The sequence below is a fragment of the Scardinius erythrophthalmus genome (assembly GCF_964197995.2).
Source record: "Scardinius erythrophthalmus genome assembly, chromosome: 18".
NCBI classification, from domain to species: domain Eukaryota; kingdom Metazoa; phylum Chordata; class Actinopteri; order Cypriniformes; family Leuciscidae; genus Scardinius; species Scardinius erythrophthalmus.
The window spans coordinates 35981893-36001595 of record NC_138238.1 but is presented as its reverse complement, the minus strand read 5'-3'; the positions used below and the strand labels follow the sequence as shown (position 1 = coordinate 36001595).

The following is a 19703-nucleotide window of genomic DNA, read 5'->3' as shown; positions in this document are numbered from 1 at the left end:
CTCGTTGTTTTATTTGAACAGATTGTTTGTCAAACAGTAATGTATTTCATGAATTGGTGATTTAATTTGGTTGTACTAAAGGGTTCAAATGAACATCCTGGCACCTGCGCTGTTAAAACATGTTAGAACAGCATGACTGATACACGGTGGGCTTAAACGGGGGCAATCCTGGAGGATTATTCCGGCCTAGAAACAGAAGCTTGAGTTAAGGACAGCCTAAGGCACAGCGAGGTAGTGATTACAAAATGACACATAACAACCTCTACAGGCTTATCATGATTGAAAGAGGGAACCTAAGGGCTTTTCAGCCATATGGTAGTGCTTTTGTGCTCGAGTATACGCATATGGGACAGCCATTGTGAAAAATGTTTCGCTGTGTGTTTTCTGTTATTGGCACATTGAAAGCATCATTGTTGTGTGGTACTATTTACAGGACAGAACCTGATTTTAGTTGCCACAGATTGACCAAACTGCACGCAACATACCTAGTACTTTGCATGACACTTACTGTAATGTGCAGTTTATATAATAAATACACTAAATGCAATATTAGAATATTAGTTCTGGGGAGGGATTTACAAAAATCTTCTTAAAGAAAAAAATTAAAAAGTGTAATTTTTGGAAAAATCTTAAGAAGTTCTCAAATATTTTTTAAGAATAAATTGACTGGCGCTGGTGTTACTTTTTGTTGCTACTGGCTTGACCAGAGTTCAGATATCAGCGACACATTTTTAATGCGAGTTAAAAATAATTATTTTAAATGAGCCTGTCTTAAAATGGACAGTATTTTCCAATATGCCTATTATATAGCATATAATAAATACCTACACTAAACACAACATTTAAATTAGATTAATAACTAAAAAACACATTTTGAACATCTTACTTTTGGGGATTTGAAGCTTGTTCTAACTTAAATAACTTATTTAAGATTTTTAAGAACATACTTCTGAAGAATTTTAATTCTCCTTAAGTTTTGTCTTAAGAACAATAAAAAGTGCAAATAAATCAAAATATGAATTTTTTTCTTAAGTTGTAGAACAAGAAAATTTTTATTTTTAAGAATGTTTCATGAATCCAGCCCTCATTTATCATATGCAAATGCCTTTGGTGTTCATGCAAATTGGAAGTGTTTTTATTTTCATATTTCTTCCATTTTAGTTTTACTATCTTAGTATTTACAATAGTTTTACGGTTATCAATTTAAACAAATCTTTAGTTTAGTTCTTCAATCCTGTGTGCTTGTATTTCTGTTTTGTTATTGAAAGATATGCTGATGTAAGTTTTTGGAAAGCATTTTATTATAAATTGCCTCATTGTGTTATTATATCCCTGAATGTCCAGAAGAACAAATGTACAGAAACACATGTGCGTTCAATCAGAGCGCACCGCTGGGGGTTGAGAGCAGTGCGGGCCAGCAGTTTCACAGCGCTGGTTAACTCCAAACTGCCCAGACCAGAATGCACTGCTTCAAGCATACCGGCCTCTGCTGAACTCCAGCCAAACCACATCCATTAATTCCAGAGACCTCTAAGCCCGTGAAAAATCCAGTGTAACTTTGGAAGAAAAGTTAGAGAGACCGTATGCTAGGAATTTGCTGTCATTTTTCAAACGTCAAATCCCCAAATCGTTCAGAAAAGCAGAGTACGGATGTACTCACACTAGGCACGCTTGTCTTGTCACGTGCCCTGATGCGATTGCCCCCCTCCACTCCCCCGCTGGCCTGCACACACACTTACTCCGTGTCGGAGCGCGCTTACGTCATTCATGACTTTTTGTTTTGAAGAAAACAGGAAGAAAAGCACTTTTGCTAATAGACCGCCTATTAGATTTATCATTCATGCCACACAGCGATTTTCACTTGATTGTGTTGAACGTATCAGAATATTATTATGGAGGCAGCTGATGCTGATGAAGGAATTTACTAGAAAAAAAAATACAATTCCTGTTTGTCAATAAGGTGAGAACCAGACCCTGAATCGCAAAGGAAAGGATGGCAATCAGATGATATAAAAATGATGATAATTGATTGATTGAGTCCATGACAATAATAGGGATTACTATTATTTTTATTATTTTTGTCTGGTTTTCCAGTACAAGTATCTCAACTTTTCTTAAAGGGGTCCTATTATGTTTTTTCACTTTTTCATCTTTAGTTAGTGTGTAATGTTGCTGTTTGAGCATTAAAAAAAGGATCTGCAAGGTTACAAAGCTCAAAGTCAAAGTTTTTCTGGATCGTGTGAAGTCATAATGTTACTCATTTAAGACTAAAATGCATGTTTGAGCTTTTTTAACTGAAAGCAACTTGCACTGGCATATCTTAAAATATGTAAATGCCATTGTTTTGTCTCAAGATGCACACCAGTAATATATATATTTTTTCAAAATCATGTTTAAATGCTAATCCTGGCTTAATCTAAGCCCTGTTTGTGAAACCAGGCCTTAATATGTTCTGCTGAACACAAAAGAAGATATTCTGAAGAATATGGGTAACCAAACAGTTTATGGGCCCCATTGAATTTGTCCTTCATACTATGGAAGTCAATAGGGTCCCAAACTAAATTTTAATTTAGCTTCTCAAGTAAATGTATCTTGATCTTGAAGAAATGTTGAGATATTTGGGAAAAGACAAAAATATTGAGCAACAAAATTTACTATTTACTAAGTGTACTACTGAATTAATTACGTAGCTCACAGCCACAAGCTAATGGAATAAACAGATCAGACTTATAACCATTAACACATGCATATTGCATCAGGTTTGTAAATGACACCGAGCACATTTGTAGACAATGAATGTCTCTCTGTTGAGTCCTTTGACATACCGTACAAACCTCGAGTTACATCAGATTCTGCCTGAATTCAGTTACATAAGTAGAGTCATTAGAGAATTTAGAAACTTGACTTTTTGTTAAATTACAACTTTGGTCCAAAGAGTTCTGAAACATCAACAAAAATTAATTCATTCCAGCAAGTAAAGAGCACTGGAAGAAGAAGAAGAAGAAGATGACGAAGATGCAGGGAGATCATGATGAAAATGAATATAAACGCTCCAGGGGCTTCAAGCTCCAATTTTCTATTGAATCACATCCAACACTAAATCTGTGTGAAATACATGGCACAAACTTAAATCCTCAGACACCATGCTTCATTTTCCTGACATTTCAAGCTGGATAGAACATTATGAATTTGTTGAAATGAAAAGATGAAATAATGCTTGTTGCGCCTCCTTTATGGAAAATATTTCTCACCCTGTCCTCAGGCTGCCATTCATTGAGGTGTAATATGCTCTGAAATGTTGCAAGACATCCGTTACATTAGTGTGGAACATTAGTAATAGTAATAGAACAATTAGAACTGAACACTGTGTACTCCTTATTAAAACGTGAGCAAATGTCAGTCAGCAGAATCAATATAATAGTAATTCAGACATTATATAATATTTTAAAATGGATAGTTTTTACTATTGCATCGATGACATAATATAATTTAATAATAACATTATTTTTAACAATGTAACAATATCTCTACAGGGAATTGGCATGCCATCATCACTAAACTCAACACATACTGCACCGGTTGCATGTTCATTCATCAAATATCTCTGAAAAATCATTAAAAAAATTATCAGATTGCATCTGGGCCAGATGCTTCTGTTAGTTTCAGCTCAGTACAACTTGCGGGTCCCACATTGCTCACGCTTTTGGGACTTTTACTCTTATCCCTTCCATGAAACTTATATTGTGGTCTGGTCATGGTGTGTGTGTGTGATTAAATCCAGGCTGAAAATGTTCTGGCCCAGCTCCACATGCGTGTTAACTAAGCAGTGTTGATGTTAGAAAGCTCCACATGAGTAGGCAGCACCTGTCAGCACCTTCATTAGGAGGAACACAAGCCGTGCAGGAACATGCCAGCGTCACTGACATACTTCAAGCGATATCGAAGAACAAACTGGTGTGACGTCATTTTGAACAAAATCAGGCCAAAACTGAGTTCGTTTCTAGGGCTGGGTATCGATTCAGATGTTCCAATTCGATTCGATTTCGATTCGCAAGCTCTCAATTCGATTCGAAGAAAAAAAAAGAACAGTGAACATAGGTTTACAAGTGGCTAATTAATTAAAAGAAATAAAGAGCCACAAACCTGTATATTAAAGGGTAGTTCACTTTGAAATTAAATTTTGGTATGTTTTAGCTTACCTCAAGGGCATCCAAGATGTAGGTGTCTTTTTTTCCGCAGTAGTTTCAATTTTGATATTTTTAAGTCAAACCGTTCTTGTCTGTCAGTCATATAATGCAGGTCTATGGTCACTGTCTCAAAGAGCATGCACAGAGTCCAAATTAAACAATTCCCCATCGTAAGTACACATTGATGGCCTAAGACACGAAACGAGCGGTTTGTGTGAGAAAACGAACAGTATTTATATCGTTTTTAACTTGTACACAACCACGTCCAAGTGATCTGAGGGTGCGCTTCCTGATGTGTGACGTGTGCGCCGCGTTCTGGCTTAGTCTGCGCAAGTGCCGGAAAGTGTACAAGAGGTAAAAACGATTTAAATACTGTTCGTTTTCTCACACAAACCACTCGTTTCGTGTCTTAGGCCATCACTGTGTACTTACGATGGGGAATTGTTTAATTTGGACGATGGGGAATTGTTTTAATTTGGACTCTGTGCATGCTCTTTGAGACAGTGACCATAGACTTGCATTATACGACTGACAGACAAGAACAGTTTGACCTAAAAATATCAAAATTGAAACTACTGCGGAAACAAAGACACCTACGTCTTGGATGTCCTTGAGGTAAGCTAAAACATACCAAAATTTAATTTCAAAGTGAACTATCCCTTTAAACTCTTTTTATTTTAGGTAGGTACACTTGGGTACATTAAAACAGAACCCAACTCTACTTTTTAAATGCATACAATGAATAGACAGGATTTTGATGCAAGATGAAAAATTGATGCTGAAAATTGGTCAGAACAGATGCCTTGATATTATTTTATGTTTAAGATAAAACAAACATCAAATCTCACAGCATTAGCTGTAACATTCACATACAAGCCTATGAACAGTGTACTAATACTGGCTTTTGGGTGATTCGTGGAATCGATTTTGAATCAACCACATTTTGAAAAATATTTTTTTTTGCCCAGCCCTATTCGTTTTAGGAGTTTGAAATAGCTTGCCAATGTGAACTTTCCTAAAAAGTATGCTCCGGCTGGTAAAAACCTTCAAACTACCATTAGTCCGTGGCGATTACATGATAGGTGGGTGTGGCTCTGTGGCTCCGCCTTCTCCAGTTCATTTCTTCTGTTCAGTCTTTCGAAGTTGGCACGAGTAAAAACATGAACACACTGGAAACCGACTTTATAGTAGAAAATGAATCTGTAACTCTAATTAAAAGAAACACTGAGAAGTTTAATACTGTAAAGATATGTGTTTTAAAACTTGATGCAAAATATATTGAATAAAGTGGTATATAAATAAATGTGACGTGACTGGAGAGCCGAATTGCAGAGCTTGTGCAAACATCCACATCGCTATGATCAGAATCTGCTGTTTTCTCACCACTGACATTTTTGTTGTGTGTCTATTCCGTTGTTAAAAGAAAAGCATGTGAAGCACGCTCTATTCATCTAAACGCCACTCTCATCGGTGGATGGCATCAGGATTTTCATTTACAGAAAATTAGCAGTTAACAGCAAAGGTATTTCAAACATCTTTTTACCCTTAAGCAAAGAACTAAACAAAATGCACGTGACGTGAGTATATATGTGGATTAACACTGTCCTGGTGTAACACCCTCCGCTACGTACATATCTCACACTGAAGAAATGTTGCTGCAGTGCAGAAGAGAAGCATTCGAGTGTAAAAAAATCAATAAAAGGGAAAGAAGAGGAAGTTTTTTCCATGAGGACATTAGGAATATAGGAAAAAATCATCCCTATTCATTTTGGAGTGGAATGTGATCAGGACGTGTTTTCATAATATTCACCCTAATATAGCTATCATGGAGTTTATTTATCCGTCAGCTGAGTTATGTTTCAGTGTATTTATTGACAGAAGTGCTAGACAGTATTCATCAAGTGGATCTAGGCTGCACAAAATGTTCCTCCTTATCTCTGAGTGTGTGTGTGTGTGTGTGTGTGTGTGTGTGTGTGTGTGTGTGTGTGTGTACAGGAACAAAAGAGGCTTTAAATGAAGGTTAGTTTAACAAGACTTATCTACAGAGCACAACCACTTATCGACTTTGGTACCGGAAATATTTTTCTCAATCAAAACATTTCTGATTATTGCAACTTAAAATCAGCATATTAGAATGATGCAATGATGCTGAAAATTCAGCTCTACATCACAGGAATATTTTACATTTTAACATATATTAAAATAGGCAACAGATACTTGAAATTGTTTGCAAAATATTACTGTTTTTATTGTATTTTTAATCAAATAAATGCAGCCTTGATGAGCATAAGAGCCTTCTTTCAAAAACATTTAAAAATATCCTAATTATTCATAACTTTTAGGTGTCTATTTAGTTTATTCTAAAATATTTATATATTGAGCACAATGACCATAAGAACAAAATTTTTTCAGTTCCACAACTCATCTCATCACTCATTATGACTGTACCTTGTTCTGGAAACACACTGGCAAATGTTTGGCATTGTGCTCTCATTCAAGAGCTGATAGTGTTACTATTTATAAAAGCAGCGGCAGGGACACACACTGATAGTGACCGACGGCACAAAGAGAGAGGTGACTGAGAGGAAGAAGACTTTGGGAAGAGATTAAAATATAGGTTAACACAATATGGATGTAAGCCTTCGTGTCACAGTAAATGGCTGTAAGTGATGGTTGTCCAGAGAGACATTTCAGTCTTTCCCAAAAATACAAACTGAGAAGAAGCAGTTTTAAAGTCGCATTCCTATTCAAGCCAATGAAGCATAGAGAACTCAAAAAACAAGTGCACTACAGTTTGAACTCTAAGTTTTGCACTGCAGCTCATGTTGTCATATAAAGACCGCTGTTATGGTGTTTTTTGGGTCATTTTTCGAGCTTAAAGGGGTCATCGGATGCCAATTTTCCACAAGTTTGTATGATTCTTTAGGGTCTTCATGTAAAGTTTGTAACATACTTTGGTAAAAATTCCTCAATGGTTGTGTGAAACACCCTTTTTACCTCCTCAAAAACAGCTCTGTTCACAGCGACCCGTTTCAGTGCATGTCTCCTTAAATGATAATGAGCAACTGCTATATATGCTAATACGGCGGCCGTGGGCGGAACATGAGCAATATGACATCATATTGCTCAGAAAATCCAAACGGCTTGATTATTGAGAGTGTTTAGACTTTTTGAGGATAAAAAAAAAGGAGTGAATGGATTTTTTTCATAGTATGGTGGTTGTGTCCACACACTGCAGACACATTTATATGCAAACACCATATAAAAGTGAATTTTGCATCCGATGACCCCATTAAAGGGTTACTAGTTCACCCAATGAAACTTTTGTCATTAATTACTTAGCCTCTTGTCGTTCCAAACCCGTAAGACTTTCGTTCATCTTCAGAACACAAATGAAGATCTTTTTGATGAAATCTGAGAGCTTTCTGTCCCTCCGTTAACAGCTATGCAACTGACACCTTGACGCTTCAAAAAGTTCAAAAAGAGATTGTAAAACTAATCCATATGATTTGCACGGTTTTCTGAAGAGGTTCGATCACTTTATACGATGAACAGATTTAATTTAGTTTTTTATTCACATATAAACATTGATCAGCGAACATAAGATAAATCGATCCTGCTTGACGTGCGAGAACAAACCTCTTGCGTAACACGAGAATGAACCTCACTGGTTCTCTCACATCAAGCGAACATTCTTGAGCTTTCGTTTACCACAACTCATGTGTGAGTAGATGAATGTTTATATGTGAATAAAAGCCTAAATTCAATCTGTGCATCATGTAAAGCGACTGAGTCTCTTCATAAAATTGAGGTTAAACCACTGGAGTCAAAGGGATTACTTTAATAATGTCTTTACTATCTTTCTGAGACTTGAAATTTGTATGCTTTTGCATTCTCTTGCAAATGTTTTGCTTTCCCCCAAGAAACTGCATTCCCTCGCAAAAACGTTTCCGTTCCGTTCAAGGGTTGTATTTCGTGTCGCATTTATGTTAATCTTGATTTCTCACAATTTGTGCTTTTTCTAGGCAAGACGGAGTGAACAACGGTGCTAATGGAGTCACATGAACGCGTACACCATGTAGCCGTGCAGAGAAGACCAAGATTTTCTTAAATTATACTTTCAATTTAATATCATACACCCCCAGAACACTTTGAATATACGGCACAAGTCGCATGGAATCATTCTGTGATACTTTTGCGTCTTTTTAAAAAAAAAAGCTTGATGCAGGTCGCTATTTACTGCCATTATATAGACTTTTTTTAAAAATTCTCCTTTTGTAGTAAGCCTATATAAAGAAAGAAGGGCGTACGACATTAGAACAACACCAGGGTGAGTAAATGATGACTTAATTTATACCATGGTCTGAGTGAATACTCGATTCTGATTGGCTGCAAGGTGTCCATTAAAAAGTGATAGAGGACACCTAGTAAATAAACCGTCAGGCGTAACCAGGGAAACCAAGTTATTGTTTGTAAAAACTTTAGATTTCGGTTGTAAAACTAATTAAAATTTAAATTAATGTTTTAAAAATGTGTTATTTGGCAAGTGACCATGGTATAAGCGGGTTAATGCCCGACGAGGTGTCCATTGACAGGTATTACTGGACTTCGGCACGTCAGACAGTTCACGCCTCGTCGTCATCCATTAATACCTGACAATGGACACCTCGTCGGGCATTAACCCTTACTTAGACTTTAGGGTGAACTGTCCCTTTAATGTCCCCCAGCATGAAAGAGAACGAGGACACACCGCTGGGCTCAATGACCTGCTGCCGACTAACTCTCACAACAGGCTTGTTCTTGTACAGCGCTTACGCTTTAAGTGTAGATGGTTAGTTCTGACATTTCCTTTTTCGAGGTTTGCAAGGAGGTCAGGACTGCACATTTAGCCATCTCTTCAGAACAAGCAGCTACTTACATGTTGTTCACAAAAACGTATGATGTAGACAACCCTAGGGTTAACAATTTGCATTAAATATAGGTGATTTAAAAAGGCCAGGCCAACAAAAGGTAACGGACGTCATGAAGCACAGATTCATGCTTCTTGGTTCAAGGGCTGAATGTTTCCCAGCTGGAGATTTTGTATTATTGTCTTTGACCTGTTCTTGTGAATGACCCCCTTATCATTATGGGACAATCTCTCTGACTATCATTAGACTTTACAGTTATTAATAAAATTGCTGCAATCCCTTAAATGGGTTCAAACAGTCTCGTTGCAGGTAAGCAGTCTCTTCTCAATCATTTTTATGGAAGACATTTTAATCAAATGGCAATTTGATAGTCATTCACAAGCATTTCTATTTAGTTAACTATATCTCGTTATGCCAACTCTCAGTTATAAACAATGTTTGTTAAATCATACACTGAACAAAAATGGTACAGAAACTATTTTAACTCAGAAATTGCTAGCATTACAGTGTATTACATAAAATAAAATGAAGCTTAAAGACTGGAATAATATTTTCTTGTAAAACGTACTCATCATAATTGTTTTATTAACGTCAACATTTATTTTTTTACATTGCATTCACTTACAGTAAGTGCTGTCTTCAATCAAATGCACACTAAAGATTGAAAGATTTATTTCTACTTTTGTTAGCGTGACCTAATTAGTCAGATTAAATACTTATTGTGACTTGTATAAAACCAATTCACCCAGATGTTACCACTTTACTGTTTAGTGGTTTTATACAATCTGAGAAAACTAGTGAAAACGCTTTGATTAAGACAAATCTACTGAGAAATACAGCCAAATTTCGTCCCACATCACCCCATCAAACAGAATAAGAACAGTTTTCTGATTCATTCTATCTGCCTACATTATTTAGTCTGGAAAAACTGCTGCTTTTTGCCAGTCCGTTTGGTCTTTTTTCCATTCAGATTTATTGATTTCTGCGTATGGGTGTTTTCATTAGCCAGAATGACTCAATGTTTTCCTCAAGCTGAGAGAAGGACATAAAAGCACAATGAAGTGATAGTTAGATAGCTGGCAGTGTTGTTCATTCTGAGGAAAACGGTTTGGAAACAGACTAAGCTCTTTCTTTGTTCTCTGTTTGAAGGTTGTGCTCTGATACTCTTACTTTCTCGCTCCCTTGTGGAAAAAAACGTGAAAATATTGAGTTTTCAGTTGACTGGAAACACAAAATGCACTCCTCTCGCTTGTTCAGACCCCCTTCAACACCGAGACTAATCGAGTTGGGAACATTTAAGTCCAAATGAGTCATTCTTATGGAAATGTTCTGTTACAAAGATTAGTTGTTTCATCAAAGTACCTCACAGAGCAAATTACAACAGCAGGTTTTGAATGTTCATGTTCTTGGTCGCCTACAGTAAATACAGATACAAAACGGTTACACTTTATTCCACTTTAGACATTCTAACTATAAGTAACTTTGCAACTACATGTATCATTGCAGTCATTAGCAGACTGTTAGGTTATGGTTCAGGTTACTAGAATAAGTTGACATGTAGTTGCAAAGTTACTTATAGTCAGTAGTGAGTCTGTTGAGGGAGCATCAAAATAAAGTGTTAGCAGATATTAAGCAGACAGTTTACTGATACTCTAATGACTGCTAGTTGACATGTAGTTGCAAAGTTACTTATAGTTAATAGAATGTCTAAAGTGGACTATGAAAATAAAGTATAACCCAAAACTCCCAACACTGATTCTAACAGAGAATAAAGATATTTGTCATCATTTTTGGGCTGACGTCAAAGACTCGTATCAGTGACCTCTAGGTCTAGAGTCAGCAAATCCTGGATGCATCAATAAGGGTTTATGGCTAGTTTAATAAGGCAACTTGCATAGATGTAGGTCAAATTTTTTGCTTGTTTGTTTTGTTTCCTTGTGAAAAAGTGCACAAATCGCAAAAGTATATTTTTTAAAATACTTGCAGATAATAGAATATTAATGAAATAGAGAGGCCACTTAAAGACAGTACATAACTATGTTTGTTAACACTTTTTAATAATGTCAAATTAAAAGTTTAACTTTAAAGTGCAATTTAAATCATTGTGTTCTAATCATCTTTGTCATGCTTTAAAGAAGTGCACTTATTTTTTGACATACTAAAGCATGTAAAGTACTACAGTTTAATTTTAACTGTAGCGTGTTATTCGATATAACATTTAAAGTGAATATTATTAAATATAATTTTAAACGTACTAAATTGCAACTTAAGCATTACAAATGTGTAATTAGAAATACAAGTTTCATTAAAATAGTATAGTTTACCAATGTTTGTCAGTATACAGTATTAATCAGTAGTACATATTTCAAAGAGACAAAAGCAGTAATTATGAAATTACTTATAAAGATGAACTTAAGTGGGTCAAAACATCATTTTAATTTCAACTAACTGCATTTAATATCAACTTACACTTAATTTAAACTTTGTTTAATTGTAAATAACATTCAATTAAGTGCCCGAAAACAATAAATTAATTTCTCACTTAAGGTTTTTTTTTTTTTGTTTTTTTTTTCTTAAGCTAAAGTGTTGAAATGATTAATAGGTTGGTTTTCCTGAAAATAAAAATTAATTCACACACCCTTACAACCTTATTTAATACCCTTATAGGAAATTTAAATCATTACTCATTTGAATCCTGTTGTATATTTTTGTGCATATTCAAACTTTTAAAACAACACAAACATTTCTGGGTAAACTGTAATTTGAATAATGATTCAGATCAAATTAATCACAAGTTAGAAAAGTGTTAAATGTCTTTCTTGTTGCATAATTGCACTGCATCATCAGCAAGCAATGCTCTGCAAACACACTTGCGTTTTTTCACCAGAAACAGCTGTAATCTCCCTATATCAGTTGGCACAGAACGTACACGGTCATACATGAACATGGTGTACAGCAGCTCTACGTGACGGGCGCGGGCGTTTCAACATCACTGCAGACCTCCGCCTCTTTTTACACCGAAAGGGAATATATTTGTCCAGCAGGCAGATGCTGATTAGATACTGCATTTGAAAGACCACTTTTCTTACACTGCTGGTACAAAACTCAAGCTGAAAACTTCAGATAAACAGCAGCCACTCGTCAGTAAAAATAAAGAGTACACACATAGTGCTTGACGTGCTCCCGTGGATGTCAAGATCAACATGTTAAGGGATGTTTTCACCCTGAAATAAAGGGACAGGGTGCAAAAATAAAAAAAATACTTTGATTTTTACAAAAAAAAAAAATGGTAACACTTTAGTTTAGGGTCCAAATCTCACTATTAACTAGTTGCTTATGAGCATGCAGATATTGGCTGTTTATTAGTAAAGCACATATAAATGCCTTATTCTGCATGACTACATCCCTTAATCACCCAATACCTAAACTTAACAACTACCTTACTAACTATTAATAAGCAGTAATTAGTTTATTGAGGCAAAAGTGGTAGTTTATAGTTAGTTATAGTGAGAATTGGACCCTATTCAAGTGTGACCAAAAATATTATTATATATTATTTCAGTAGTTTTTATTTTTATTTATACCGCATGGTAGCATTTGATTCACTGTGTAATACAGGACTTTTTTTTAACCTTATTTTCATGTTTTTCTCGAAATATGGACAACTAATTCTAGAAAGTTGTTCAAATTCAGTCCAACTACAGAAGTCTCCTCATAGCTTTATGTCACCACTACTTTTAGTTTCAGGTCAGAGTCAATGCATTTCTACTTTACATTACTAACTGGAACCAGATTCTCCTGGTAAGAGCAAATGCAACTCAGTTTGCTTGTAACTCACAGACATTGCAGTAGATTCACCAACACACAATCAAAGAGGTTAAAAGGGTTAAAATGTGTGTCAAAAACTGATTATCAGATAATTGAAATTCAATGCAGTCGACAGCCGAAGGCCACAATGTTCTGCTATGCAAACTCTTTATGAGCATGACTGCATGCATGCTGAGAAATTATTGATTATGAACGGGGTTCAATTACATGCATTCTTTAACCCTAATAAAATGGTTGATCTGCAACCATACTGTCTATTTAAAACCTGTTTACTGCAGTAGATTCAAATAGCATTAAAGGATGATTCAGTTTAGTACAAGTTAAGCATTTGTGAAAAACAAGTACACTTTAGTATACTTTTAAAAAGAGTATTTATTACGGAAATTATATACTTTAAAATAATATACTTAAGTGTGAATGTAATGTTTTTGAACACTTAATTTGAGTTATTTATGAATAAATGGCATTAAGTGTATATACTGTTGAATGTACAAGCATTTATGATAAACTAAAATACACTTTAATGTAATTTCTATTGAAACTTTAAATGTAAATATCAAATAACACACTACAGATACAATTAAATTCACATATGCTTTAGTCAACACATAAGTGTGCTTCTTTAAAGCGCGACTAAAGATTTTTAAGTCAAAAAATGTATTAGACATTATTACATTATTACTTTTAAGACTTGAAATACACTACAAATGCACATTCAATTCAATGCCCACTTCTTTTTCATCTTAGGCTGTAGTTTCACATGCTCATATGTATGAAGCAACAGATTAGTAACACATCACAGTGAATGTTCAGTCTGATGTGATCCCACAGCAGAGTATCTGAATATCAGCTGTAATCTATTCTCTGAACTACAGCACTGCGCTTTTACTGACACACATAATGTTTTATTGCATTACCCAGCAAAGCATTAGACCCACAGGAAGTGAATGGCCAAGGTCCAAGCGCTGGGTAACTGGCTGACTGGAAATGTACAGAGATCCAGACAGCAGAAAGAGATGTGAAGACACACACTCTAGGCTGGAAAATGAGTGCAAATATTACATTTGTCTCTCAGAAATAAAGAAACAAGAAAACACCATAAAAAATACTTTTTCTCCTTGGAATAAAAGAACAAAATGTTCTTATCCTTGTCCTTCCCGTTAGGCACTAACAGCAATGACATTCATATCTTGTTCACATTAGCAACACTGAGCGCTGAATGCTTTGATGTGAATTGTTCTCTTGGCCATGTTCCCTGTATAGTCTGCCCTATTTGGCAAAGCTCTTAAAGGAACGCGGTTGTCAGGTAACTATGTGTTCCTGAATCCACAACACCACTGTCATGATGTTCATATCTGATCTGTTATTGTAATCATCATATTGTGAATGCCAATATATGCTAAATAATATGACGTTGCTTCCCGCATGTGAGTGGTGCTAAAAGCACGCTCAGGTTTATCCGAAACAGATTAACGTGAATCTGCCAACGTTTTATTACGTTGGTTGTTGCATTGTGGCAGTTCAGAAGTGAAATGTCCACTGAGTGGCTCTGGTTAATGCTCTATCACGTTTGAAAATAACGTAGCACCCGCGCTAAACCTATAAACCATAGTGTTAATAAAAGCAGATGTGAGATAAAAAGGCATTTACTGAAGTAGACATGGCAGGCTTTTATCGTGACTCGTGCTTCATAGGACTCATAACCAAACGCTCTGCATCGCAAGTACCATGCTGTACCAGGTGAGCTGGTATGTATTATATATAAATTAAACCCGCCAAAGTGGCTAGTAGGATTGACTGTGTTACACGCCACTGCTGAAATCCACATGTATTTGGCGGGTGTTAATGTCAAGCCCTGCGCACTATGATAAAAGTGTTCTGTGGTCATTACATAGTATTGTGCAAGAAACCTACCCTGGTAATCAAGAGTTCTGGTGAGATCACAAGTTGAATTTGCTCAGCGAGTTACTCTGGTGTCCAGTAATGATGCTCATTAAATATGCCCTCGTATGCGAGCTGCACCAATCACATCGGGTTATCTAATATAGGCGGACCAGAGGCGAGATGACGACAGCGCTGCGACGTCGAAGTCATTAGTTAACATTCAAGATGGCTCTGGATGAACACCAGTTGTTTGAAACGGCTTTGGCCGCTACAATGAACGAGTTAGACTTGGCTTTTTATCTAAAACAGGAACAGAAGACGGCGCTTGAATCCTTCCTTTGCAAGAAGGGCGTTTTTGCTGTTTTGCCGACCGTATACGGCAAGAGTCTAATATACCAGTTAGCTCTGCTGGTAGCTGGGGTTTATTGTTGTAATTGGTCATAGTGTTATCCAATAGCCCAGTTGCATGCAGTGAGATTTTCAAATGCACGCTTGGTGCCGTCCCTCGAGCTGGCCGATTTTCATTAGTCGACGCCAGACCGTTAATCTTTCAGATTTAGGTCTGGATTTCCAGGCTAGAAGAAACCACATGAAAACAGGAATTTATTAACCAATAATCTGTCCTTGTAATCATGATTTGTGTGAAAAGGAACAAAAGTTGTTAGTGTTTTATTGCCACTAGTGTTCAATTCAGCTGGAATGAAACTGCAGTAAATTGTATTTATAAGCACATTTTTGAATATGCTGAGAATGGAATATTATTAATTACTGAGAATGCAATATTATTCATGAGTCACAATTACATGTCTTTACAAAATTGCTGCGGTTCAATCCCTAGCCTGAAGCTCACTTTGATCCCTTTAGTTGCTATTCAGGTTTATTATCATTAACTAAAACTAAAACCACAAGCTTTAGCATAATGATAAACAATATGCTTAAAAAAAAAAACATAAACTGAAACAAAACAAGGCAACATATCTCATTTATTTGTTTAGTTTAGTTGAAGTTCTAAAATAACTACTAAATAAACTTCTTTATAAAATAAAACTAAAAACAAAAACTTCAGACATTTTTATTTTATAAAAATAATAATACAAAAGCAAAAAAAAAAAAACACACACAAAACAAATTATTCAAACTTTACCTAAAAATTCAAAATGAAAACAAAAATACAAAAACTATAATAGCATATATCACATTTTTGAAGTTTCTCCTATGAACACTTAATTGAGGGATAAGCTCAGTGGGAAAAAAAATCCATAATGGTGGATGAGGTGAGAATGTACACAAAACGACTTGGCTTTTATGATAAACTGCTAGTAATCGTCCTCATTTGTAAGTCACTTTGGGTAAAATTGTCTAGTATAACAAAAGGATGAAATTCTTCACCTGCAGTGAAAACCACCAACACTCTTAAAAATAATGGTTCTTTATTTGGCATCGATGGTTCCATGAAGAACATTTAACATCAATGGAACCTTTCCATTGTGCAAAAGGTTCTTTATAGTGGAAAAGGTTCTTTAGAATTTAAAAAAATGGTTCTTTTAAGAACTGTTCACTGAAAGGTTCTTTGGGGAACCAAAGTCTGCAGTACCAAATGAGGAGGATTGATCTGGAAGGTCCTCATAGGCTTGTGTGTGTGGAAATGCACGAGGCCAGATTAGAAAAGGTCAGAACACTGGCGGTCAGCTCAAGATGATATCATTGTGACGCAGCAGCATCATCAGAAATCCCATCAGAGCTGACGAACACCTGCAGGGGGACTCGCTCTTCTACACACTCACACACCGGGACTGATTTAGCTTAACAAGCAGCAGGAAAGAGTCGAATGCATTATTAAGTGATTTAAAAGAGAAATCTGCAACAGTTACTCACTAATTAATGAGAATGCAATAACATATTCATGAGTCAAAATTACATGTCTTTACAAAATTGCCGTGGTTCAATCCCTAGCCTGAAGCTCACTTTGATCCCTATAGTTGCTATTCAGGTTTATTATCATTAACTAAAACTAAAACCATAAAAACATTTTCAATATTTAAAAAAACAACAACAACAAAAACATTAACTAAAACAAAACAAGGCAACATATCTAATTTCATTAGGTTGAAGTACTAAAATATCTACTAAATAAACTACTAAATAAAATAAAACTAAAAACAAAAACTTTTTTAGAAATAATAATGCAAAAGGCAAAAAAAAAAAAAAATTACTAAAACTTTATCAACAAAAATATAATGATAAAATATATTTCAAAAACTATGCCATATCAATGATAATAAAATAACATGTTGATATTATAGCAATTAAAGAATTTTTCACCCAAAAAATGTCATGATTTACTCACCCTCATGTCATTCTAAACCCATATGGTCATTATTAACGTATCATGTATACATTTAGAAAATTATCAGTCAATAATGACTTAAATTGTTTCTTACACAAAATTTGCATGGGATATGGACTATATTTATAATGCTTTTATGGTGTATTTGAGTGGGGTTTTTTTTGTTGTTGTTGTTTTTTATTTAACAGGCCCTTTACTTGTGGTTGCTATATTGAAAAAGAGAAGCGTGAACATTCTTCAAAACATCTCCTTTTGTGCTCAATGGAAGAAAGAAAAGTCTTACAGGTTTAAAATGGCATTAAATAAATAGGTTGACTAAATAATGACATAATTTTCATTTTTGAGTGAACTAGGTTCATTGCTTCGCTTCAATCTCAAGCCCAAAGCTCCCTTTTATCCTTTTAGTTCAAGCTGATATTACAGCAATTCCCTCAAAACACTAGGAATGTGACCTTCGGGCATTGGGAGCTTTTGAATTATCATCATACGATATGATACATCAATCCCAGCGCCGGGTTTAATACAGTCGTAATCCAGGCCTCACTTTCCCCTGAGAAACCCCCATCATCACAAGAGCGCATGATGCTAGAAAGCAACAGGTGCAAAGAATCCTCACATGCACATTCACCCTGTGTTTACACTTCTGAATAACTCTGCCAACTCAGCCCTGTTCCACTCGTATCAGTCCTATAAAAACAAAACATGTTTTCCAAAAGCCAGCATAGTATTAAATGGATCCAAACCATTAAAGGGATAGTTTCCACATGTGTAAAACTTTTGTTGATCTTCGAAACACAAGTAAAGCTATTTTTAATATTCCATTATTTTTGTCCACTCATTAAAAGTCAGTGAATTTTCAAGCTTCTAAAAGCACCTAAAGACATCATAATATCACTCCTATGCATATTTACTTCTGTTCAGTTTGATTAAAAATGGCAACAATTTAACAAATGTCTTCCTTTGAAATTTCTCTGCATTTTAAAAATATATGATCTAAATTATTATCCTAAAAATACTGGATTCAGAAAAATGTAATCAAAACTGGCCGAAATAATATTTTATATTATAATTAGGGCTGTCAAAAGATTAATCGCGATTAATCGCATCCAAAATAAAAGTTTGTGTTTACATAATATATGTGTGTGTACTCTGTATAATTATTTTGTATATATAAATACACACACATGCATGTATATATTTAAGAAATATTTGCATACATATACTGTATATATTTATTTATAATTTATATTATATATAAATATAATTTTTTTATATATAAATTTCATATTTTTCTTAAATATATAAAAGCATGTGTGTGTATTTATATATACAAATTTAATTATACACAGTACACACACATATATTATTTAAACACAAACTTTTATTTTGGATGCGATTAATCACGATTAATCTTTTGACAGCCCTAATTATAATTTATTTATTTTAAAATATAATATTAAATATATATATATATATATATATATTTTTTTTTTTTTTTTTTTTTTTTTTCAAAACCAAATAATCCATACTATGCAATCAACATTCATTTTACATGCAGCTCTGTATTCTGAATCATTTGTTTTTAAGGCATTTTAGGATACTTCTGAAACAAAGTTGATATTAAAGTAAAGCACAACAGAAATATCCAGCAACCCCAAACTGTGATCCTCTGGTGGACTGTGAGAGAACGTGAGTACGTGTGTACGTGAGTCTGTGAGAGAACGTCTCTCTTAATGAACGCAGAGACGTGTGGAAGGCATGTATTAACACAGTTAAGTGTGGAAAGAGTGACCGCCTGACTCTGACGCGCATTATTGCTCTGGTCGACAGAATGCTGATCAAGGTCAAAGAGAAACAGGAGAAAGTAGACTAACCTGGACAAGTGATTTCACAAATCCCCCTACAGCTTCAGGTACAACATCAAAAACACGTTTGAGCTTTACACACCACAGAAACAGAGAAAAGACTGGCTTTTGCACGTAGCAGGAGCATCTTGTTCAGTGGGACAGTTGCTGCACCTGATCCCGCACGACTGATTAGATTTTGCAAACACAGAGCCTGACTGAACCTGAGCGAAGAGAAGGGCTCTGGAAGTATAATCACATCGATTTTCTCCTTTAAGATATTGGTTTTAATTAACCTTTCAGGACAGACCTTCCACAAGCTCTGAGATTGAATAGTGATAGTATTCACTTCTTCACGAGGAGAAATTCAACATGATTTCCATTTGTTGGGAAAAACGAAAACAAACAAGTTGTTGAAAAGTTCTTGAAACACATTTAGCTGCCAAATTCCCAGTTAAAAACTACCCGTAACTACCCCCCACAAAAAAAAAAAACACATTTAAAAGGATAGTTCACCCAAAAACTTAAATTCTGTCATTAATTACTCCCCCTCAAGTCGTTCCAAACCCGTAAGACTTTCGTTCATCTTCAGAACACAAATGAAGATCTTTTTAATGAAATCCAACAGATTTCTGTCCCTCCATTGACAGTCTGCGCAACTACCACTTTGACGCTTCAAAAAGTTCAAAAAGAGATTGTAAAA

At 35.2% G+C, this 19703-nt stretch overlaps 1 protein-coding gene across 1 annotated transcript in view; it reads right to left on the bottom strand.

Moving 5' to 3' along the window:
- wnk4a (WNK lysine deficient protein kinase 4a) overlaps window positions 1–19703 on the bottom strand; it is a 65226-nt gene that overhangs the window by 43530 nt on the left and 1993 nt on the right. The gene's annotated exons all lie outside the window — the stretch shown is intronic.